This window comes from Chrysemys picta, chromosome 2, assembly GCF_011386835.1.
Source record: "Chrysemys picta bellii isolate R12L10 chromosome 2, ASM1138683v2, whole genome shotgun sequence".
Taxonomy (NCBI): Eukaryota; Metazoa; Chordata; order Testudines; family Emydidae; genus Chrysemys; species Chrysemys picta.
The window spans coordinates 115,418,646-115,443,799 of record NC_088792.1 but is presented as its reverse complement, the minus strand read 5'-3'; the positions used below and the strand labels follow the sequence as shown (position 1 = coordinate 115,443,799).

Genomic DNA, 25,154 nt, shown 5'->3' with positions numbered 1-25,154 from the left:
GAAGCATTTTAATTGGGAGTTGGTAAGGGGGGTGTAAGCAGTTTTACACCAGTGCAGTTTTCCTGAAATCACTGGAGTGGTACTAATGTAAAGCTGGGAGTGACCATTATTTGGTCTGACATGTTTCAGTGCAGGGAGTGGCAGGGAGATATGAAGCCTCCATGAGTTGATAAGATTACAAGGTATGTGAACATGGAAGTGGCCAAATTCTTACCGCGCAGGGGGTGGGGGGTGGGGAAAGCTGGTAATTTCTCAGCCAGGCATATTTTACTGGGTACCTGAGATATTCATCAAGGATGGGATATACCTATCCAACTAGGGAACAGATATATTTTTGGCTGATATTAAAGAAGGCATCAGTAAATATCTGGGAACCTGTCTAGGATCAGGGGAGATAGCCAAGCTAATTGCTGGTGCCTCCTTGCAATAGATGTCCAGTGCAAGTACTCATTATGGAATGGATATGGTGATTGGATACAACTGACGAGTTCAGTGCTCCTACATTTACAATGGAATGTCAATCTCCCTCCTTTCTAGCACCCACATATGAGGGACGTGGTGGAGTCCCAGCAGTACGGTAGCTAGGACCAGATTGAAAATGGGGAGGCCTCCTGAGTATATGGAAGGGATTATGGAAATGGTGATGACCCGCACTGTCCAATTTATTTTCCAGGTACTCCCAGATATTTAAGAGAGCCTCATTAAAACCCCACGTGGTGGCTGAGTGGTTAAGGCCCTCGTCTGAAGGTCACGGGTTCAAGCATTGCTCCCTCTCCCTCTGAAAGGCCATCTCCAGTTCACCCAACTGCAAAATAGGTACCTTATCCATCAGATTAGGGCAGTAAAGACAGTCAGATGTGACGCTGGCCACATCACTCCCTTGTGTACCACTGGCTATGAAGCAGACCTGTCTTAACCATGTGCCATTGACTCCTGGGAACTTTGACATTACCTCCTGGCATTCTTCCAGCATTGTCAGAACAATGGGATAACGTTATATTTCAAGCTTCTACTGGCATTACAGTAAATGAAATGTAAATATTTACCTTGTGGATTTAGGAACATACTATATATAATCCAATGGTATACCTACACAGAGAGTTCACATGTATTGTACTCACTGTCTCTGTAATTACTTTGGATCCACATCAGTTGCCCTGAACTGTTTAGCTGATTCTACTTCACTGAGATTAGAGATCAGATTCAAGATAAACTAAGAAAAGGTAGGAGAATTACAAAAATTTATAAGGGCTCTAAATGTGGCCTGACTTATGTAGCAAGTTATTCTTTTTCGGTTTATCCCACATTAACCCAGTCTTCCCCTTCCCTCACAGAGGGGTAGCGGCCTTTTACTGGTACAGGTGTAATCTCTCTACTTGAAGGCCTAATCCTGCTCCCACTGCAATCAATTGCAAAACCTGAATGGAATCCAGAGCAGAGCCTCTAGCTGCAGAATTACAGAATTCAGCAGAGTGCACAATTCTCTTACTACCTTCTCATTGTCCAGTGCTCATATACAAAGATGTTTAATTGTGTCAAGATGTGCATTATGAAAAAAGCTGTTTTTTAAACAAAGTGGCGTGGGAACAAAGGTATAAAGATTAACACTATTATTAAAGAAGTTCAGGTCTGTAATGTGTCAGTGAATCAGCTCCAGGGCAATGTGGTCAGAGACTGCTAGTGTGGCATCAAAAGGGATAAATATGGATTTTTCAGCAGATATTTTTGTATGGGTGTAGGAGTTCCAATTGGGCCAGTTATAAATTCAAGTTTCTGACATTTTCTAAGAACAGGTCTACATGCCTCTCACCATGGTAATGAACAGAGTCTTGTACTTGCTGTTTACTTTTCTGCAGATCAGTTTCTGCTATAAAAAGGAACTTTTCCAGGGAATCTTTTGTTACTGAGATAGCTGAGCCTCTAGTCAATTGAACAAAGCTCTGCTGAGCAACTTAAAATGTATCCATTGCTTTTAAGAGAACAATCCAAAGGTGATGTTTTCCTGTCTGTGAACTATATAATCACTGATAAATTGTTTTCCATTCCCTTAATTCTGTAAATGAAGTGGTTTTGGTGCAATGTTTGCCTTAGATTCCTGGAAACCTTTACAGTTCTGACTTTCACAATTATTGAATTATTAAAATTATTAAAAATGTTAAGCCATCTGGTTGATTCCCAGTTTTTCTTTGCAGAATTCAAGGGGCCCTATTTTGGTCTCTTTCGACATTCAAAAGTCTCATTAACTTCAATTAGGGGGACAGAAAGTGACAAAAATGCAGAATTGGGCTCTTCTGTAATAAACATCATATTTGGGACTTTCATAACCATTTTCATCTCAGGATCTAAAAAATCATTACAAAGGTGAGTAAATAATAGTATTATTCACACTGTTGTCTCTCTGATATTTCTATTTCATCTTTAACAGACGCTCACCAAGACCCAAAGAGAAAATTTCTCATGCTTTTGATTCCATAGTCTCTTTAGGAATATTATTTCTAATAACTCTTTCACTTTGTAGTGTCATATTTATTGTATGTGGTGGTGTTGCAGTCGTGTTGGTCCCAGGATATTAGAGAGACAAGGTGGGTGAGATTGGACCAGCTTCTGTTGGTGAGAGAGAAAAGCTTTCGCGCTTACATAGCTTCTTCATGTCAGAACTCTGTGTAACCTCGAAAGCTTGTCTCTCTCCCAAACAGAAGCTAGTCCAATAAAAGATAACACCTCACCCACCTTGTCTCTCTAATTTTTTTTCTTTTTAGACCAGTGCAAGGTTTGAATCAACATTCCCCTTATTTCAGTACTAGGAAAAATGTTGTCATCAACATTAAGTTGTCTCCATCATTTAAACACCAACTAGGCAAACCTTAGCATTAAGGTTCCAAGGAAACCATGCTGCAAGGTATCAGGAAGAGTGAGTGACTGTGTAAGAAAAGAAAAATTTTAGGATAATTCTTACCCTTTAGTCCCATCCCACAGAAAACATGATCAGGCTTGGACGGGTGTTAGTTACTGCAGTGTACGATAATGGTGAGTAAATGCTGATTTTTAAACAGTGACTGCTGTAGAGAATCTCAAAACCAGAGAAGATGAGCTCATGGTAAGATTATTTTGTTGCATGCCATACAAAGTGACTTACTTAACTCCCGCAGTCAAGTGGATGAGAACGTTACACTTGACTCTCTTTCCTAACCATGAAATGACAAAAGCATTAGATAGAGCAGAAGCTACTGCTCGTTTATCCCCCAGGGGGTAGACACAGCATGGGCAGCAACAATGTAAGCTTCCCCCACACTGCTCCCAGCTAAGGTGCCTCATCCATATTCAGAATCAAAAGATGTTTCATTCCCTAGAATCTATTTTGTCTTTGGCCATGCTACAGACATTGCTAATGAGTGTTGTTCTGTAAAGTGGACATTTGTCCAAAAAGCTGTATTTACAGACTATGGGGCAAAAAGCTAATAGTCAGCAATGATATTTAGACACTAATGACATGAGCCTGAAATCTAGTAATTTTGGGGTTTGATTCTCCACTGCCTTTTGTCATGTGTAGCCAATTACCTTTGTGCAAAGTGACTATAACGAGAGTGCAAAAACATCACCATGCCGATTTGGTAGAGTTTTACACTCACTTTGTAAAGAAGTAGGTGCAATGTCCTGAAGACTCTGTCTCTAGGATAGTAAGGAAAATATTCAATAATTTTTAAATCTAAAGCAAAAGCAGTCTTACTAAAAAATTGAACCAAATGGTATTTTTGTTAACCTGGATTTGTCATCTTGCTAATATAATTCCTGTCCAACATGTGGTTGGCACGGTTTTCTCTCTAAACACTGAAAAGATGGCAGTGTTCTAGGAGGTAGGTATTATAGCTGGACTTCACTAATTCCCATAAATGATTGAGAACCATTGCAAATTAAACACATTTTGGGGAAAATAGCAAATAGATTTGTTTATGTTTTAAAAAGCTCAATGTGGAAAATTTGAATCTGGATCTTAAACATCCCAAACTAAAACACGGTTTCTAAAATGAATTAACTCTTTATGATGCTTCACGTACACTTAGTCTACTGCACTTTACTTGTGATGTGACTTGTAATGAGTTGTGATAGTTTAAACTAAACTAAATATTCTGAAGTCAGATTTGTGGAGTAGCAAGGTGTGAAGTAGCAAGGGATGGTTGTATTTCTGAATAAAAACACTGTTTTGTTGTCAGATTGGCACTCCAGTGTTGAGGTCAGCAGTGATGTCATGTAGTAATCCAGAAGTGGGGATTTCAGAAGGATAGAGAAGACACTGCAATAGTATTATGCAAGATCTTCAATTAAAGAATGTTAAATCTAGCAGTTGCAGCATGTCTATCATTCAGAGTTGCCACAAGTCAAACCAGGGAGAAATGCTAGTTGAAAATGTGGCAAAGAATGAGAAAATGGGGCTGGAACTAATGGCATATTTGGAAAAGCTTTCAAAAGCGGAACATTTAAAACTCAAATGTGGATTGAGAAATTACACAAAAGCTGATCTAGTACATACGGGTCAGATATTTTGCACTGCTGAGCTATATTTTTAAATTCTAACAGTCACAGTTTGAGATGAGATTTGCAGGCATTATTTAGATAATTTTCTTGGTTACTTATATTGGGGTTTCATAGTCATGTATATAAAAAAGTCAGTGGGAGCTGTGAATGTTCAGCACATGAAAAGTCAAGCCATTTAAATAAGTGTCTAAATATAAATTTAGATGCCAAACTTTTGGCACTCAGACTTTGTGGAATTATGGTCAAACTCTTTTTTAAAGAGCCTCAACCAACATGCATTATAATGATATGCTTCATTTTGCATTTCTTCTCTCTAAATCCAAAAAGCCATTGGAAAAAAAGAAGACAAAGCATTCTGTGGATATATTTTTTTAAGTTAAAAAAATGGATTGTATTTATAAAAGCTGTTTACCAAACTGGGCATGGTGGCTGGAATACCAGGTAAAAGTGAGAAGAAAAGTATGCTAAAACACAAGATTTTTCTCCCCCACTGAATTTGTATGGCATTGAAGAATTAGAGAATTTTAGAAAGGTTAAGATTATGCAACACTTCTTGGTGAAGTCTTTGAAAGAAGCCTGCTCCGCATTTTAAAACACTTCCATAATTTTTAGGATATTGCTGCCTTTCAGATCTCAAAATCCATGATCAGGGAACTTGTGCTTTACAGTATGGACATGCAAATAAAACCATAGAAATGAGGTCTTTCGTTAAGGGAAACATCTCAGCATTGCTCTCCCAGAGTCCCATTGAACAACTTCACTAACAACCATCGACTACATCCATTATAGATTTTGACAGCTTTAGGTCTACGTATTATGTTTTTGTGAATAAATGCCACCACATATTTAGCCACTGAAGAGCTAAGCTTTTATTTTGTGTATAAATCTGTGTTTAATGAGCCTTGAAAGAGATGATTGGTAAATAACAGCCTGCTGCACACAAGCTCAACTGCCTCCAATTATATAGTTTATAATTATATAATTGTATGATATAATGTGTGTCCAACAGTCGTCCAGTGTTTTATTACTGCCTGACACTACAACACTGATGTAAATCACCTTTTCACTTTCACAGTCAGCCACTTTCACCTGGACAGCACAAATGCACTTTTGACGTTGTACACAGATAACATGAGAACGGTCACAGTGAGTCAGACCAAAGGTCCACCTACCTCAATATCGTGCCTTCCGACAGTGCCCCATGCCAGGTGCTTCAGAGGGAATGAACAGAACAGGCAATCATCAGGTGATTCCTACACTGTCACCCATTCCCAGCTTCTGGCAAACAGAGGCAGGGACACCATCCCTGCCCATCCTGGCTAATTGCCATTCATGGACTTACAAAGCAAAGACTTACAAGCCTAAACAGCATGTAGCAATGCAATTGGCTGTACTCAAGAGGGAGGAAGGGAAAAAGTGCGGAAGAGCAAGGAAAAGCAAGTATGAGAGAATTTACTAGTTTAAACCACATATCACATTTTCAAATTAATAACCGTAATAGAGAGAATCTTATTGGCATCTAGTCTTGCATTCACTGCCCACCCAAAACTCCCGTGGGAAGTGGAAGCACAATATGTAGGATGTGATCCTTAGTTTGTTTTGATAACATTATATGGATATTACAGCCTGTACTATAAAGACTTTGAAATTACCATAAATCTTATCAGCAAACGCTCTATTACCTTGCTAGTCCAACATACATAACCCTTGTCATTCTGATTCGCTTTTAATCCCTCTATTCCATTTCTCACATAGTAATCTGATTTTTAACAGTTTATTATACTAGCACATTTATGTATATTTATAATAGATAGCCACATTAAGAGTCTTGGATGAAATCCTGGCCTGACTGAAGTCAATGGCAAAACTTCAGTTAGACCAGGATCTCGCCCCCTTGGTATTATTTTCAGCCACATCCTTTCTATGGTATTCCTTGTTTTGAATATGAAAGGTTTTCAAATGTGCAGTCTGCACAGGTTTCTCTGCTATTTATCCCATAACTACCTCGCATCCGCAACACATGCCCTTGTCAACAATGAAGCTTGATTACTATAATTCCCTCTTTGCAGGGCTTCCAGCAGTGTTTCTTCATCACTAGTAGCTAGTGCAGAATTCAGCAATACACCTGCTCACCTCATATTACTCATCCTGCATTCTTTGCTCCTGGCTGCCTATAAAATGGTAAATTGATTTTAAGTTGGCCCCAGTTGATTTTTAAAGCTCATAATAGAAAATAATCTGGCTATATTGCAGACCTATTCACTGAACTTTGCCTTAATGGTGTGAAATGATGCAACCTTTAAGATTTCCAACGTTGTGCTGTAAATTGGTGAGTGATGGAGCCTTTACAGAGAGCTCTACAATGTGATGTTCATGTCCCATGACTACCCAACCTATCCCATCTTTCTCCAGCTTTTAAAAAAACATTTCAAAATCTTCCATGTATAAAAATGTTTATAGTCTAACAATTCCCCTATACTTTATGATGATTTGTTTCATGTTCTGAAGTCTATTTTAACAGCTTTGGCAATTCCCCTAGTTGGCAGTTGCTTTATAAATACAACTATGATTAATTTTTCAATGTCACCATTAAAACCATTACAAACACCTTTAGAAGTCAGTTAACACTACGGTGGACTGTGATATTCATTATATTCCGCAAGTATTCCCCATGTTAATTGAACCACTGTAGAAAAACAGTTTTCTAAGATGTAGATACCATTTTGAAAATGTAAAACTCATTTTATCTAGTTTACTTTAAATGTCAAAACAGGTTTTGCCATTAGAATTGTTTATGTATCAGCCCATGTTCATAAATTGCCCCTTTTATGAAAATTCTTGATCAAACCCCATTTTAATACAATGTTATATATTTTGTTTGTGCTGTGAGAACCAGATAAAACCTTCTAAAACAGAATATTCAAAGTTATACTGCATAACCCAGTTTTAAAAATACCCAGCATAATTTCCATTATGCAATCATTGTGCAAATTTGACTGCAAGATCTGCTGATGAAAATTTTTATCACTCTTGATATAGTAGTAGTTTTTCATTTAAAAAAAGCCTGCTACCAGAGCAAGAAATACTACTGAGAAATAATGTACTGGTCAATCCTGTACAACTTCTGTGTAGCAAACCTCTTCCCCCCTTTCCTTTTCTCACACACATAGAAACACGATTTGAACCAGTAATTAAAAGTCACAATCAGTAGTAGGTGTAATGCATTCAAGTTTTTATTTTGTCTAGACCATGCTGTTTTAAATAGTAGAAATGCAAGAAGTATGGGGAATAAGCAGGAAGAACTTGAAATGCTAGTTAATAAACACAATTATGACAAAATTAGAAAGGTCAAGGTAAAAAACAAGATAACAAGCAAACATTCTACAAATACATTAGAAGCAAGATGAAGACCAAGGACAGGGTAGGCCCGTTATTCAATAAGGGGGATGGGGGGAGAGGAAAACAGTAACAGAAAATGTGGAAATGGCAGAAGTGTTAGTAGTGATTGGACATCTAACATAGTGGATACCAGTGAAAATTAGATAAAGTCAGAAGCTAAAATAGGGAAAGAATAAGTTAAAAATTACTTAGGCAAGTTAGATGTATTAAAGTCACCAGGACCTGATGAAGTACATTGCAAGGAGCTGACTGAGGAAGTATCTGAGCCGTTAGATGATGGGAGAGATTCCAGAGGATTGGAAAAGGATAAATATAATGCCAATGTATAACAAGGGAAATAAGGACAACTTGGGGAATTTCAGACCAGTCAGCTTAACTTCTGTACCTGGAAAGATAATGGAACAAATAATTAAGCAATCAATTGCAAACACCTAGAAGATAATAAGGTGATAAGTAACAGCCAGCATGGATTTGTCAAGAACAAATCATGTCAAACCAACCTAGTAGCTTTCTATGACATGGTAACAAGCCTTGTGGATGGGGCGGGGGAAGTGGTAGACGTGATATATCTTGACTTTAGAAAGGCTTTTGATACTGTCTCGCATGACCTTCTCATAAACAAACTAGGGAAATACAACCTAGATGGGTGCAAAACGGGTTGGAAAACCATTCCCGGAGAGTAGTTATCAGTGGTTCACAGTCAAGCTGGAAGGGCATATCCTGCAGGTATTAGTTCTGGTTTGGTTTAATAAACTTTGTCAGTGATTTAAATAATGGCATAGCGAGTACACTTACAAAGTTTGTGGATGATACCAAGCTGGGAGGGGTTGCAAGTGCTTTGGAGGATGATTAAAATTCAAAATGATCTGGACAAACTGGAGAAATGGTCTGGGGGGAAAAAAAGGATGAAATAAGAACAAATGCAAAATACTCCATTTAGAAGGGAACAATCAATTGCACACATACAAAATGGGAAATGATTGCCTAGGAAGGAGTACTGCAGAAATGAATCTGGGGGTCATAGTGGATCACAAGTTAAATATGAGTCAACAGGGTAACAGTGTTGCCAAAAAAAGCAAACATCATTCTGGGATGTATTATCAGATGTGTTGTAAGCAAGACACGAGAAGTAATTCTTCTGCTCTATTCGGAGCTGATTAGGCCTCAACTGGAGTACTGTGTCCAGTTCTGGGTGCCACATTTCAGGAAAGATGTGGACAAATTGGAGAAAGTCCAAAGAACAACAAAAATGATTAAAGGTCTAGAGAACATGACCTATGAGGGAAGATTAAAAAAATTGAGTTTGTTTAATCTGGAGAGAAGAAGACTGAGAGAGGACGTGATAACAGTTTTCAAGTACATAAAAAGGTTGTTATAAAGAGGAGAGAGAAAAATTATTCTCCTTAACCTCTGAGGATAGGACAAAAAGCAATGGGCTTAAATTGCAGTGAGGGCGGTTTAGTTTAGACATTAAGAAAAACTTTCTAACTGTCAGGGTGGTTAAGCATTGGAATAAATTGCCCAGGGAAGTTGTGGAATCTCCATCATTGGAGATTTTTAAGAGCAGGTTAGACAAACATCTGTCAATGATGGTGTAGATAATACTTAGGCCTGCCAGGAGTGCAGGGAAGTGGACAAGACAATCTCTCGAGGTCCCTTCCAATCTTACGATTCTATGAAATATATGCGAGAAAGACTTTTTACCCTAAATGTCTCAGTAGGTGAGACCACAATAAGCAACAGTGAATCATTGCTTTTGCTCCTGTTGAGGCAGATGCCTACACCAAAGATTAAAGAGCATACATATACACACCCACCCATGCTCTCTCATTGGTGATTGGCAGCAAAGGTAATATGCTTCATAGTAGCATATCACTTAATTTTAAAACGTGAGCAGAGGCATCAGAACCAAACTGGAAATGTGTGGATTTCAGATGCAAGACAGCCTTGTTAAAATGGACAACTCAAGGAGCATCCACTAAAGCCGCAGCAACAGGAAGTAAAATGTATATTGACAAGACAGACCAACTGCGGGATAACATAAATGTGTGGCTCTACTAAACATGTGAAAGAATTCCCAAGCGGGGGCAGACTGGTGAGTCACAGGACATATTGATATGTTACAAAGCATGGGCCACAGTGCTATGCTTCCGTCACAGCACAGAGCCTCATTTCCACTGTACCCCATTCCCAAAACACTAGTACAGCACCTCAACCACTGAATTTCTAACTGCACTTCTCCCCAGTCCAGCGCTCCCTGTGACGTTCTACACATCATTCTCCCCAGTTGGTGGTCTCTCCAGATCCCCAGCTTTCTACTTCCAATTAGAGACCCTTACACACCCCTCCTGGAGGGTGGTGCTGATGGAAGTGGTGCTGCACCTGGAAGGTTCACATACTGGGTTATAGTATTGCCAACCTAAAAACATTCAAAAATCATGCATTGCACCTCCCAGGAATCATGAGATTGAAAAAACACCACCATGATTATTAAACCAAAAGCCAAACAATTGGAATTGTTTTAATCTGCCCTCAGGTTTCTGAGCCATTGGCATTACCAGGCTTCCTCGGCAACCATGACTAGAAATGTTTTTTCTTTTAAATGACTGCTGAGATTCTTATGCAGTCTTTTCATTCCAGAAGTTGGGGCCTTAAGACAAACAGAGACACACTTTGCAAGACTTTCAATCCAAATCACAAGAATTGGCATAACTGGGTTTGTGCAAAGATCCTGAGAGTACAGCTGCTGGGTCCTCTGCCAGTTCCTTCCTGTCCCTCTACTGTTAGCCAGTAACTGCCTCCTTTATGAAGTGCTGATGCCAAGCATGGTAGAGCTCTAAAGATTATGGGGCACCTGAAGTGCCATCAACTGTCTTACTATGAAGCACAAGCAATAGCATGGTAACAAGTCAGATGCCAGCACTTCAGAGAACAGGTTGCTGCTGATTGAGGTAGGATGGAGGTGGGAATACAGCTCTGAGGAAGCCAAATAGGCCTGTTAAACAGTGTCTAGCCCAGGCAAAAATGCATCCGCATAATCAGAAAAACTATGATGATTCCCTATCTTAAGCATGCTAGGCCAGCTTGCCCATGCTCTTGAACCACAATCAGGTGGCAAAATTTGTAGATGATACAAAATTACTCAAGATTGCAGTCAGACAAATCCAAAGGCGTTTCACAAAACTGGGCGACAAAATGGCAGATGAAATTCAGCGTTAATAAGTGTAAAGCAATGCACATTGGAAAAAAGAATCTCAACTATATGTACAAAATGATAGGGTCTAAATTAGCTGTTACCGCACAAGAAAGATCTTGGAGTCATCATGGATCGTTATGTGAAAACATCTGCTCAATGTGTGGCGGCAGTCAAAAAAAAAAAAAAGCGAACAATGTTAAGGAACCATTAGGAAAGAAATAGATAAAAAGACAAAGTATCTATTTATAAAAGAAATAGATAAAAAGACAAAGTATCAAAGTATGCTTCTATATAAATCCATGGTATGCCCGCACCTTGGATACTATGCACGGTTCTGGTTACCTCATTTCAAAAAAAGATATATACAAAAGAAAAGATGCAGAGAAGGGCAACAAAAATGATTGGGAGTATGGAACGGCTTCCATATGAGAAGGGATTAAGAAGACTGGGACTGTTCATCTTAGAAAAGAGACAATTAAGGGGCAATATGATAGAGGTTTATAAAATCATAAATGATGTGGGGAAAGCAAATAGGGAAGTTTGTATCTCTTCACATAACACAAGAGCTAAGGGTCACCAATTAATTTAACGGGCAGCAAGTTTAAAACAAAGGAAGTACTACTTCACACCACACACAGTCAACCTGTGGAACTCGTCATGGGATGTTCTGAAGGCCAAAAGTATAACTAGGTTGAAAAATGAATTAGATAAGTTAATGTAAGATAGGTCCATCAATGGCTGTTAGCCAAGCTGGTCAGGAACGCAATCATATGTGCTGGGCCGTTAAACCTCCAACTGCCAGAAGCTGGGACTGGATGACAGATCACCTAAAATTTCCCTGTTCTGTTTACTCCCTCTGATGTTTCTGACACTGGCCACTGTCAGACAGAACACTGGGCTAGATGGACCACGGGTCTGACCCAATACGGCCATTTCTTATGTCCTGAGGGTCTTTTCTACTGATCCACTGTATGGTATGATTCTGCTCCAGATTTTACATTAGCTGTAAGAATCTTCAGTTTGCTTATTTGCATGCTGATACCTCAATGGTTGCATCTGAACTCTAGGAATAAAACCAACAGGTTGGGCATGTTTGTTTGTGATGGAATTTTTTCACCTCTTTTAGAAAGAGCCACTGCATAAAGGCAATTTTTAAGGCAGCTTTTTCCTATGCACACACAAAATATGGAAGGCTAGTACTGTGAACAGACTGAACATTCTCCTTTCCTTTTGTAATGCACATTCATTGATTGAAGTAATGGTGTGAGCAGGATTCATATTCATATATTGGTGTAATAAATAATGAATAATCTAGCTTTAGTCTACAAATAGCATCTTGATGCTGCTAAATATTTGGTTCTCTTATGGACCATTTAATATAAATAATTAATATAGTCAAATGAGATACATTTTGAAAACTGAAATGTTCCTCCAAATAAATAGAAAGGAATTCAATAAGGCAAAAACAGAAGGGGGGAGATTATGTGTCACAAAGAGTAACAGATAGTCCTTTAGCTCAAGTAGAGGTCTGATGCTGAGGATCAGAGTCTACGGATCAATTCCTGAGAATAAAGTGGTTGTGTGAGAATTCTTACGGTGAAACTGCCTTCCCATTTCCCGGGTGTGTGGTGGTATGGGTTTTTGGTTTGTTTTTTTAAGAAAACTAATTCAATTCCCCCACTGAGAAAACATCCTTTAAAACAGGTCTTCTATTAAAAACCATTATGATCCGCCAACAATGGCACAATGTACAATACTGCATTTCTGTCATTTGTCACACATTTCGATTACTTGTGTCCAGGCTGGCTAATACAATCTTTCAGTGCTCCCCAACTGGCAAATTCAGTCCATTATACCTTTGTTGTTTGGTACTGAAAACTACTTTCCTACCTTCCCTTGAAGGAAACAATATATGCATTTTAAGAAGCTGTCTGAGACCAAAGATTTTGCTCTGAATCAATGAAAATCGCTCTTGGGGCAATGACAGACCTAGGACTTCTTTGAGACCAATTTAAGCCCAGGCAATACATTCATTTTAGCATCTTGGCAGCTCTTAGCACCATACAGCTCCTAGGCTTCCCAGTCACATATACTGGAAAGTACTCAGCCCTTCACAGGAAGTCTTTTCAGGATTGGGCCCACTGTTGGCAGTGTACATTGTGCCTTTCTCTGTTTTAACTGCCTGCCTACAAACTGTGAAATTATGTTTATGCTCACTGGAAAAGGCTTCATATGTATTACCTCAGATTACAGGAAACAAGGAAAGCAGACTAGTTCCCTTTGTGAATTCACATTTTCTCTTTAAACAGCTCACACATCCCCACAGGGAGGTTTCTTTGAAATGTTTTCGAGACCCTGAAGCATCGTTCTCCTTTTTGACAATGCTGGTGTTATTGCAGTGTCTCCTTCAAAGATTTTGTCGTAGTTAAGATTGGCACAATTTCCCCTCTGGATGTATCAACATTCCTTTGGGCTGACCACCACAAAGGCTTCCAGTTCCTAAGATCACAAGGCATTTGAGGAATGGGCAAGTGTCACTTGATGCACATGCCTGTTAATTTTCATGAGTTCTTAAAATCATTTTGCTAAGTTTTCACCAGACTACAAAAGATACTTATTTGCCAATATGTTTCTTCACGTTATTTGTACTGCTTCAATTGCCAACCCTTGTAAATTATTCCAATGTTTATAACCTTTGTATGAAGTAGTGTTGCCTAGCTCCCTGTTTACTGCTTGGAATTTTTTTTTTTTTTTACTCTTGAAAAAGGTATAAAAAATTGTGTGGACTTGACTGGCTTCTTGCATAATTTGGAGAAATTTTATTATGTCACTTCAAAACTTCTTGCATTCCGATGGAGCAAATCCTGCCTCCTCCACAAAACCTTGCAGGAGAGAGAACAATCCCAAAGCTACCTTCTGCATCATCTCTTAAAAAACAGAAAACAAACAAAAAAACAAAAACAAAAAACAGAGTGATTCCAGTGCCGGGCCCTCTCTCCCTGCCAGACTAAGACAAATCAATGCCACCTTGTGGTCAACAGCATCAAAGGCAATGCATAGATTAAAAAAAACAAAACAAAACAAAAAAAAAGAGTACGGACATTTGATCTTCTCTGACTAGTGGAAGAATACTACAAGTTGTCACTTGAAAAACTCATGTGTTCCCCCATTTGGTATGCTATTATATTGCCTTTGTTGCACAATCACAAACTGCACACACTTTTCCTACCACTATTGAAAATATAATATTGGGGTATCGAAGGCCCATATTTTCAAGTTGGAAGAAGTGGGAAGATTTATCCTGGTCCTTTATCTTGAGCATGTTGGGAAGGTGAACATGGAAGAAAACGGTATGCACCCAAGGACCCCAATATATCCTAACAGGGTGCTGTAAAGCCAGGACTGCATTCTCTAACTAGGGAGAGAAGGAGGATTTGCAGTCCGCAGGCTAGTATGTAAAATCTTCCCTGGCATAGTGGCAGCCTGTGTCTTGCAGCTGAATACTGGATAGGAGTGGGTAATGTGAGAAGCAGAGTTAAGGTTGGGTTTAAAATGTTAAAAAGAGAGTATTTCATTAATTTTTGAACTGCAGACATCTAGTATCCTGACTTTCAAAAGGTTGCTTCTAACCTTAATTCCTTAGGCCTGGTCTACACTAACCCCCCAATTCGAATTAAGGTACGCAACTTCAGCTACGTGAATAATGTAGCTGAAGTCGATGTACCTTAGATCGAACTTACCGCAGTCCAGACGCGGCAGGCAGGCTCCCCCGTCGACTCCGCATACTCCTCGCGCCGAGCAGGATTACCGGAGTCGACGGGGAGCACTTCTGGGTTCGATTTATCGCGTCCAGACAAGACACGATAAATCGAACCCAGAAGTTCGATTGCCTGCTGCCGAACCAGCTCGTAAGTATAGACAAGCCCTTACTTTCAAAAGTGTTTATTTTGCTACAATTACAAGTCTAATAAAGGTATATTAAAGCATACATTTACAACAACCGTAACTCCACCTAAATGAAGTTTTGGATTGAATCTCAAGTTTTTACTAATATTTATTATTTCATGATGTATGATATTTAAACCATAACTCTAAATAAGATGTGAAATTTTACATAGATTAAAATCTGGAATTCAGAAATATTCTTTATTTTCAAAGGTAAGTCCTCTTACAAGAACACACATCAAGGGGTATAGAAAAATGAGCCAGTTAATTTGTTTTTTATAATCTCACATTATTAATACCAAAATATTAGTTAAATTTGCTTGGATTGAAAAGTGAACTGCTAGATGCCAGATCCTGCACTGTACAGCATGCAGGTGCAGCAGTCAACCCATATGTTACAAAATACAGAAGCAGGACCTTAATCATTAAATAGATGCTAGATTACACAGTCATTTGTCTCAAAAATCTAAAGCAATTTGTTGGATCAATTATGGAACCATTATTAAGCTGGGAAGCAAAAAGGTTTTCCCCATCATCATAAAACATGGTGCTTTTGATCTTTGTTTAATCTAAGCTTGGCACGGAAGAGAATGGAAGAGAAACTAAGAGCAGCAAATTCTGCCTTAAGCAAAGGCAATTATGATGTTGTTTATTGTGGGTAGCTTAAGCTACCTCTGGAAATAGAGCTCTGTGACTATACAGTTTTTTCCAAATATCTGCTACACAAACTCTCTACCATGACAAGATGTAATTACTATGGTAAGGACCCAGCTAGGAGGGCTGGAGCACTGTAAAAGGCCCATAAAAACTCTGGGTTACAGCTGGGGAAGGATTCCCCCCACCACAGGCACTTTAGAAGACAGCTATAAGGCTGCCCTTAGATGACCTCCTTGCAAACCCTGGAATACAAGGATAGGCCACAGCACAGAGCATTGCAGAGATCCCAGGTAGTGCTTAGCCCCATAGGGTAGCTTAGGGGCGCTGCTGTAATAACAGTCCCACTAGAGCTGATTAAGTTATACCAGGTGCCTCTCTAACCCAGGATAGGGAGGGCGCAAAGGTGGCTTAAAACCACTTTGGTTCCCCCTCCCACTGGGCAGTGAGTTCTGTGCTGCTCCTCTAAGTGACGTGGCACAGATCTCACCCAACAATTGTACCAACAGAAAGAGTGGATTTGCCATCAGATTTAGATACATATATTTTCTTGGGTATCCTGAAAATAGAGATCTGAAGGGGGAAGGCTTTGCAAAGGATTCAGTAACAGCAATACATAACTGAGAACGTCCCTTTCCCCATCTACACAAAGGCAAATCCAGTGAGGCTATTAGAGGCTTTACTAACATTTTCTAGATACTCTATTTTCTTAAGTAACAAGTGAAGACACCAGTTTGAGTGTTGGGACTTCCATTTACAACAACAAGACATTTCATATCGGCAAGGTTCTTCTGCACCATTTCTAGTCTTGGAGACTTTATTAGCAGCACTGTTAAATTTCATATCAAAAGAATGAAACTGGCCCTCAAGAGCATAAAAAGTTCTGAGGACTGGTTCAAAAATTGCATTGGTTGTAGTAACTTGTTCTAAGGAAACTGACTTTTTCCATCATGTAACTGGAATCAGAGACTACTGCTGTAATGGCTAAGGGTATGTCTACACTACGGGATTAATCCAAATTTATATAATTCGGATTTTGGAAACAGATTGTATAAAGTCGAATGTATGCGGCCACACTAAGCACATTAATTCGGCGGTGTGTGTCCATGTACCAGGGCTAGCGTCGATTTCCAGAGCGTTGCACTGTGGGTAGCTATCCCATAGTTCCCGCAGTCTCCCCCGCCCATTGGAATTCTGGGTTGAGATCCCAGTGCCTGATGGGGCAAAAAACATTGTCGCAGGTGGTTCTGGGTACAGCCTCACCCCTCCCTCCATGAAAGCAACGGCAGACAACCATTTCGTGCCTTTTTTCCTGGGTGAACACTGCAGACTCCATACCACGGCAAGCATGGAGCCCGCTCAGCTCAAGACAGCAGTCATGAACATTGTAAACAACTTGCGCGTTCTCATGCAGTTTGTGCTGAGCCAGGACCAGAAAAATGAGGCGAGGAGGCGGCAGCGACAGCAGCGCAGCGACAAACGTGATGAGGAAACGGACACAGAATTCTCTCAAACCGCGGGCCCCGGTGCTTTGGAGATCATGTTGTTAATGGGGCAGGTTCTATCCGTGGAACGCCGATTCTGGGCCCAGGAAACAAGCACAGACTGGTGGGACCGCATAGTGTTGCAGGTGTGGGACGATTCCCAGTGGCTGCGAAACTTTCCCATGCGTAAAGGGCACTTTCATGGAACTTTGTGACTTGCTGTCCCCTGCCCTGAAACGCCAGAATACCAAGATGAGAGCAGCCCTCACAGTTGAGAAGCGAGTGGCGATAGCCCTGTGGAAGCTTGCAATGCCAGACAGCTACCGGTCAGTCAGGAATCAATTTGGAGTGGGCAAATCTACTGTGGGAGCTGCTGTGATGCAAGTAGCCAAAGCAATCACTGAGGTGCTGCTACGAAAGGTAGTGACTCTGGGAAATGTGCAGGTCATAGTGGATGGCTTTGCTGCAATGGGATTCCCTAACTGTGGTGGGGCGATATCCCTATCTTGGCACCGGAGCACCAGGGTACCCAGTACATAAACCGCAAGGGGTACTTTTCAGTGGTGCAGCAAGCACTTGTGGATCACAAGGGACATTTCACCAACATCAATGTGGGCTGGCCGGGAAGGGTTCATGATGCTCGCGTCTTCAGGAACACTACTCTGTTTAAATGGCTGCAGCAAGGGACTTACTTCCCGGACCAGAAAATAACCATTGGGGATGTTGAAATGCCAATAGTTATTCTTGGGGACCCAGCCTACCCCTTAATGCCATGGCTCATGAAGCCATACACAGGCAGCCTGGACAGGAGTCAGGAGCTGTTCAACTACAGGCTGAGCAAGTGCAGAATGGTGGTAGAATGTGCATTTGGCCGTTTAAAAGGTGGCTGGCGATCGTTACTGACTCGCTCAGACCTCAGCCAAACCAATACCCCCATTGTTATTTCTGCTTGCTGTGTGCTCCACAATCTCTGTGAAAGTAAAGGGGAGACCTTTATGGCAGGGTGGGAGGCTGAGGCAAATCGCCTGGCTGCTGATTACGCGCAGCCAAACACCAGGGCGATTAGAAGAGCACACCAGGAAGCGCTGTGCATCAGAGAAGCTTTGAAAACCAGTTTCATGACTGGCCAGGCTACAGTGTGAAATTTCTGTTTGTTTCTCCTTCATGAAAACCCGCCCCCTTTATTGACTCATTCTCTGTAAGGAACCCACCCTCCCCCTTCCCCCAGCTTGCTTTCAAAGGAAATAAAGTCACTATCGTTTAAAAATCATTTATTCTTTATTAATTGATTATAAAAAGAGGGAGAGAACCTGGGTGAGGTTTGGGAGGAGGATCGGTGGGAAGGAAAAGGCCACTAAAAATGTTAAAAAAATGACAGCCTTTTGCTTGGGCTGTCCACTGGGGTGGAATGGGAGGGTGTACGGAGCCTCCCTCCCGCGTTCTTACACGTCTGGGTGAGGAGGCTATGGAACATGGTGAGGCGGGAGGGGGGTTATACAGGGGCTGTAGCAGCACCCTGTTATCCTGCTGCCATTCCTGAAGCTCCACCAGACACCGGAGCATGTCTGTTTGCTCACGCAGCAGCCCCAGCATTGCATCCTGCCTCCTCTGATCTTCCTGCCGCCACCTCTCATCTCCAGCTTCTCTCCTCTCCTCACGTTGGTCCCTCCTGTCCTCACAATGGTCCCTCATGTCCTCACGTTCACTGGCTTCTTTCCTATACTTTGAAACCATGTCTTTCCACTCATTCAGATGAGCTCTTTCACTGCGGGTGGATTCCATGATTTCTGTGAACATCTCATCTCGCGTCTTCTTTTTCCGACGCCTTATCTGAGATAGCCTTCGGGACGGAGCAGGGAGGCTTGAAGAATTTGCAGCTGCTGGAGGGAGGAAAAAAGGAGAGAATTTTTTAAAAAGATACGTTTTGCAGAACAATGCTTATACTCTTTCACGGTGACCAACACTATTCACATTACATAGCACATATGATTTCTGTGCAAGGTCACATTTTGCCTCTTAATATTGAGTGCCTGTGGCTTTGCTGCTAGAGATCACAGGTCCGGGCAACAGAATTCGGCTTGCATGCGGCCATGGTAAGCCATTGTCTTTCGGCTTCTGCGCCCTCCTTTCCCACATACCAAGCAAAGCCCGTTGAGTGCTGCGGTTTTCCTTTTAACCTTCAGCAGCAGAAAACAAACTAACCCCCCCATCCAATTCTCTGGATGATCGCTTTATCCCTCCCCCCACCGTGTGGCTGGTATCAGGGAAGATCCCTGCTAGCCAAACGCAAAAAGCTCTGGGCCAATTTCCCCCTCCCCCTGCGCTTGGCTAACTGCAGGGAAGGATTTCTTTTCAGCCACAGGCAAACAGCCCAGTAGGAACGGCCACCTCTGTCCCCTTAATTAAGTTCCCGTATTTCAACCAGGTTACCATGAGCGATATCACTCTCCTGAGGATTACACAGCGAGATAAAGAACGGATGTTGCTTGAATGCCAGCAAACACCGGGACCATACGCTGCCAGGCTTTGTCATGCAATGATACCAGATTACTTGCTGTAAGCATGGCGCGGTCAAGTGTCCTACCATGGAGGATGGAATAAGGCTGCACTGCCCAGAAACCTTGTGGCAAGGCTTTTGGAGTACCACCAGGAGAGCTTCATGGAGATGTCCCTGGAGGATTTCTGCTCCATCCCCAGACACGTTAACAGACTGTTCCAGTAGCTGTACTGGCCGCGAATGCATCCCAAGTCCCCAGGGCAAAGTAATCATTAAAAAACGCTTGCTTTTAAAACAAGTTTTATATTTTAAAAGGTAAACTCACCTGAGGTCCCTTCCTTGGGGTCGTGGTCTTGGATATTGGCTTGGGAGGGTTGGGAGGGTACTTCAGTCAGGCTGAGAAAAAGATCCTGGCTGTTGGGGAGAACGGAGTGCTGGGTGCTCTCCGCAAGCTCGTCGTCCTTCTCCTCCTCCTCCCCGTCCGCAGAATCCTCAGGTGTAGCTGATGAGATTATCCCCACCTCGGAATCCACGGTCAGAGGTGGGGTAGTGGTGGCGGCCCCCTCCAGAACTGCATGCAGCTCGGCGTAGAAGCGGCATGTCCGCGGTTCTGACCCGGAGCGACCGTTTGCCTCCTTTGTTTTTTGATAGGCTTGTCTGAGCTCCTTGACTTTCACATGGCACTGATCCGAGTCCCTATTGTGGCCTCTCTCCATCATGCCCTTGGAGATTTTTTCAAAAGTTTTGGCATTTCGTCTTTTCGAATGAAGTTCTGCTAGCACTGAATCCTCTCCCCATATAGCGATCAGATCCAGTACCTCCCGTACGGTCCATGCTGGTGCTCTTTTTCTATTATCGGCCTGCATGGTTACCTGGGCTGATGAGCTATCTGTGGTCACCTGTGCTCTCCATGCTGGGCAAACAGGAAATGAAATTCAAATGTTTGCGGGGCTTTTCCTGTCTACCTGGCCAGTGCATCTGAGTTCAGATTGCTGTCCAGAGTGGGCACAATGGTGCACTGTGGGATAGCTCCCGGAGGCCAATACCATCGAATTGCGGCCACACTAACCCTAATTCGAAATGACAATATCGATTTTGGCGCTACTCCGCTCGTCGGGGTGGAGTACAGAAATCGATTTTAAGAGCCCTTTATTTCGAAATAAATGGCTTTGTTGTGTGGACGGGTGCAGGGTTAATTCGATTTAACGCTGCTAAATCCAAATTAAAGTCATAGTGTAGACCAGGCCTAAGAGAGAATAGTATGACTGAAACACAAGGAAAGCCCCCTTTTTATGCTGGAGCCCTGTGCTAAAATATTGTTAATTGTTTTAAAGGGAGCTTCATCCCTCTTTTTCCATTTGCATTTGTTGGCTTTATGAATTAACCAATCAGGAACAAAATGGAAAGAAAGCCAGGATGGAAACTAGTGCCACCTTATGCTAAGGAAGCAAGGTCAAGAATTACAAAAAGAAATTACCCTCCCCCCCCCAAGAAGGGTTTGTATCTTCATCAGCAAGAAACAAAGCCTATCAAATGGCTCCTGGAGAAGAATCTTCAACAAATGATTTTCAGGCATCTTGAATGTTTTTGTGAAAGTTCCAGGAGGGGTCAAAATTGGCCTTATAATGAATCGTGGCTTATTATCTTACTTATGGTTTCCTAATGATCACAGTAAAATACCACAATACTGCTCTTTTTGGTGCAATGACAATCAGCTGTGAGATGGTGGGGGAGGTTTCAAGAACAGTTCAGATAAAAACATGTGTGTTTCATTTGGAGATTTCCATAAATGGAATGGCTGTGCCTCTGTATATTTTGTTGGTGAATAAGTTCCACTCTAGGTACCAGTAATAACAAAGAAAAACAATCACCGTCACAGAGTAGATAGGCACTAAAATAATGCTTTGGAATTGGCTGATCAAGCCATTTTGCTGCTTTACTGCAGTATGCATGGGGATTCACAGATTTTATTTAACCTCACAAAAGTACATTGTGTGTTACTGGGTTGTGTTTCTGTTGTCAAGTCACATTCCATAAACCTCAAGACAATCTTTGAATCAGAACATTGAGGTGTACATATAAATAAAACACTACTATGTTCAAGCAATGCAGTTCTTTTGTTACTCCAAAGTTCCTGGCAGACTTCCAAGAGATTCTCAAAGAAAAAGAGATGAAAGTAACTAGGTAAACTAAACAACATGGCTGGTTCTGTTGGAATAGGTCTGAATTCACAAGGATCACTCGACAAGTCACAGTTATGTTCTGTACCTTGCTAAAAGGAACTCTGGAGTAATAGATTATTCATTAAACAAAACATGAAGACTTTAATTGACACCGAAGGGGTTATAACTAAAGCTGTGTGAAACATTTGTAACAATCTGAAACAGGTGAAACTCAGTTTCAGACTCACTGGTGAAATTGGTCATGATATTTTAGAGCTATTAAAAATACAGATTGGAAATCTGAATAATTTACCTCAAAAAACACAGGTTTCATCATTTAATTATGAAACTTGATTGGTCTCCAAACAAAACTATGAAAATGTATCACTTTCTGTATAGATCACCTGAAGCCAGCAGATTTTGTTGAGTTTTGCATTTAGATGTTGGGTTCTTATGAAATGTTCCCAGAGGAAAGGTTCAACCAAACTCATACGAATCACATCAATCAAAACCAATAGGTTTTGCAAAGCTCCAGGTTTGACTGACTTCTCTGCACTGATGATTCTGACGAACACAAAAAAGTGAACTGAACTCCTCCTTGGAAAGTCCTCCAATAAATTCCAGAGAAGAGTTAGGATGTGGCTCAGAATGACTTTGGACCTAATCCTTAAAACACTAGAATAGTCAATGGGATTTGTCACTTGTGCACCCACATTGAGTATTCAAGGCTTTGCCTAACTGGGTCCAAAAAATCTTACATACTAATAAAGTGAACTACAAAATGATGTGTTCTGGTGGAAGACAATGACACTGTACTATGTGATAGCCAAAATCTAGGTCAATACTAGAGTTTGTCAAAAAATATATTTCCCCCCCATGGAAGATTCATTTTTGTTGAATTTTTATTGAAATTTTGCATGGAAAATGTAGGGAACCAAAATATTTGGGTTCAAAATTGTGCCACCATGCTTCACGGGAGTCATAGTTTGGAAACCTTATGCTCTCATTCTCCTCAATACGCCAGACTCTAAGGCCTTGACTACATCTCCCATAATACACAACTTTCTTCCCTCTCTGGGAGGTGATTCATCATAGGAGACCCTGTGGTATTATGGGAGAGTTAGTCTTGCCAGAGAGGAGAATGGAAGTATATGGTACCCAAACTACAGTTCCAATGAGGCACGGCAGCACCACTTTGAAACAAAATATTTGACTTTTCACACAAAATCTGAAAATGTCAGTTTTGGGGCATTCTTTTTTGACCGAATATTGAAGTTTTCTGCAGAAAACCACACACTTTCACAAAACAATTAGTATTTTTTTGACAAAAAATCATCTGTTAAAAAATAGCTTCAATTAACATTTTTTTTTACCAGCCCTAGTCAAACACCTTCAGGCAGGTGATATCATTTTCAGATGAACTACTTGAGTATCCAAATGACACATGAGCTGCACTTAGGTCCACTTTTCCCGAAGTGAAGTGCAGCTTTGAAATGCTTCACAACAATCTACTACCCATTAACTTATTCCTCCCCCGAAATTGGAAATTAATATAAGGTGTCCCTGAGTTATACCAAATTACTCCATATTTAACTTTCTACTTAACTACATATGTGAAAAAATATTGCAGATTTGGCATAGGAAGATAGAAATAGGGAAACAATCTGTGGTGCTTTGCTGCTCCCACAAGTAGTATTCCACTACCACTGCATCTCCATTCACCACCCAAATATCTCAAGTTTCATGGAATTTAGAAATAGACATTAGATACATTCCTCAAAAGATTTTTGCTATGCTTTTCCATTGGCCTAACAAGAGAAAACAAAATCAAATGAAAATTCGTATAAATAACTTATTCTCATCCCCTTGTGCCTTTTTTTTTTTTAAGTTCACACAGAGGAGGAGAAATTGGGCTGTTTGAGCACTTTTTAAAAACCAAAACTCTTGGTAGTTATAACACAATATATGCAAGTTATTCTCATATATACATTGTGAAAGAAATGTTCTTTTTTGGCAAAGGAATAGGAGCTATAAAGATTTAGTCTTGAGAGCAATAGTAGTAATGTATCTATATAGTTCTTGAATTATCAAGGAACTGCTATAATGCCGTGTTACTGTTTTATCACATTCCACTCAAAAGGGCACAGAGTGACAACCACAGTCTTTGTGGATAGTTTTCTGAAAACATCCACTCAATGTGCAACAGCAGTCAAAAAAGCTAACAATGTTGGGCATCATTAGGAAAGGGATAGATAATAAGATAGAAAATATCATGTTGCCTCTGTATAAATCCATGATATGCCCACATCTTGAATACTATGTACAGATCTGGTCATCCCATCTTAAAAAAAAGATATACTGGAATTGGAAAAGGTACAGAAAAGGGCAACAGTAATGATTAGAAGTATGGAACAGCTTTCATACAAGGAGAGATTAATAAGACAGGGACTTTTCAGCTTGGAAAAGAGATGACTAAGGGGGGATATGATTGAGGTCTATCAAATCATTACTGGTGTGAGAAAGTAAATAAGGATGTGTTATTTACTCCTCATAACACAAGAACTAGGGGTCGCCAAATGAAATTAACAGCTAGCAGGTTTAAAATAAAGAAAGGAATCATTTCCTCACACAAAGCACAGTCAACCCGTGGAACTCTTTGCCAGAGGATGTTGTGAAGACCAAGACAATAACAGGTTAAACAAAGAACTAGATAAATTCATGGAGGACAGGTCTATCATTGGCTACTAGGGTGGGCAGAGAGGTGTCCCTAACCTCTGTTTGCCAGAAGCTGGGATTGGGCGATGGGGATGGATCACTTGATGATTGCCTGTTCTGTTCAATCCCTCTGGGGCACCTGGCATTGGCCACTGTCAGAAGACAGGATATTGGTCTAGATGGACCTTTGATCTGACCCAGTACAGCCATTCTTATTTTCTTTGTATGCTGCAGTACAAATGAGCATACTTGCAAACCACAGTGTTCAGTTTAACTTTATATTTCAATCACAAAAACATCATGATCTCCCAAATGTAAACCTGAAGCACAAAGGATTCAAAAATATCCATAACGATCACTAACGAAACCCTTGTCAGAGATAGTGAACATATGCCAGGGATTGGCTTAGATGAGTGTGGTTGTATCCAGGACTGAAAATCCACAGGATAAACGTTTCCAAAAGCAACTAAGGGACTTACATTCTGAGTAAAATGTTCAAAGGAGCCTGTTGCATACCCTTCTTACTCTTTCAATGCAATGGTGTAATTTTAATAACTTCTGTTTAATAT

At 40.7% G+C, this 25,154-nt stretch overlaps 1 protein-coding gene across 8 annotated transcripts in view; it reads right to left on the bottom strand.

The window, feature by feature from the left end:
* Positions 1–25,154, bottom strand: part of LOC101951432 (poly(rC)-binding protein 3-like) — a 737,225-nt gene that overhangs the window by 475,675 nt on the left and 236,396 nt on the right. The gene's annotated exons all lie outside the window — the stretch shown is intronic.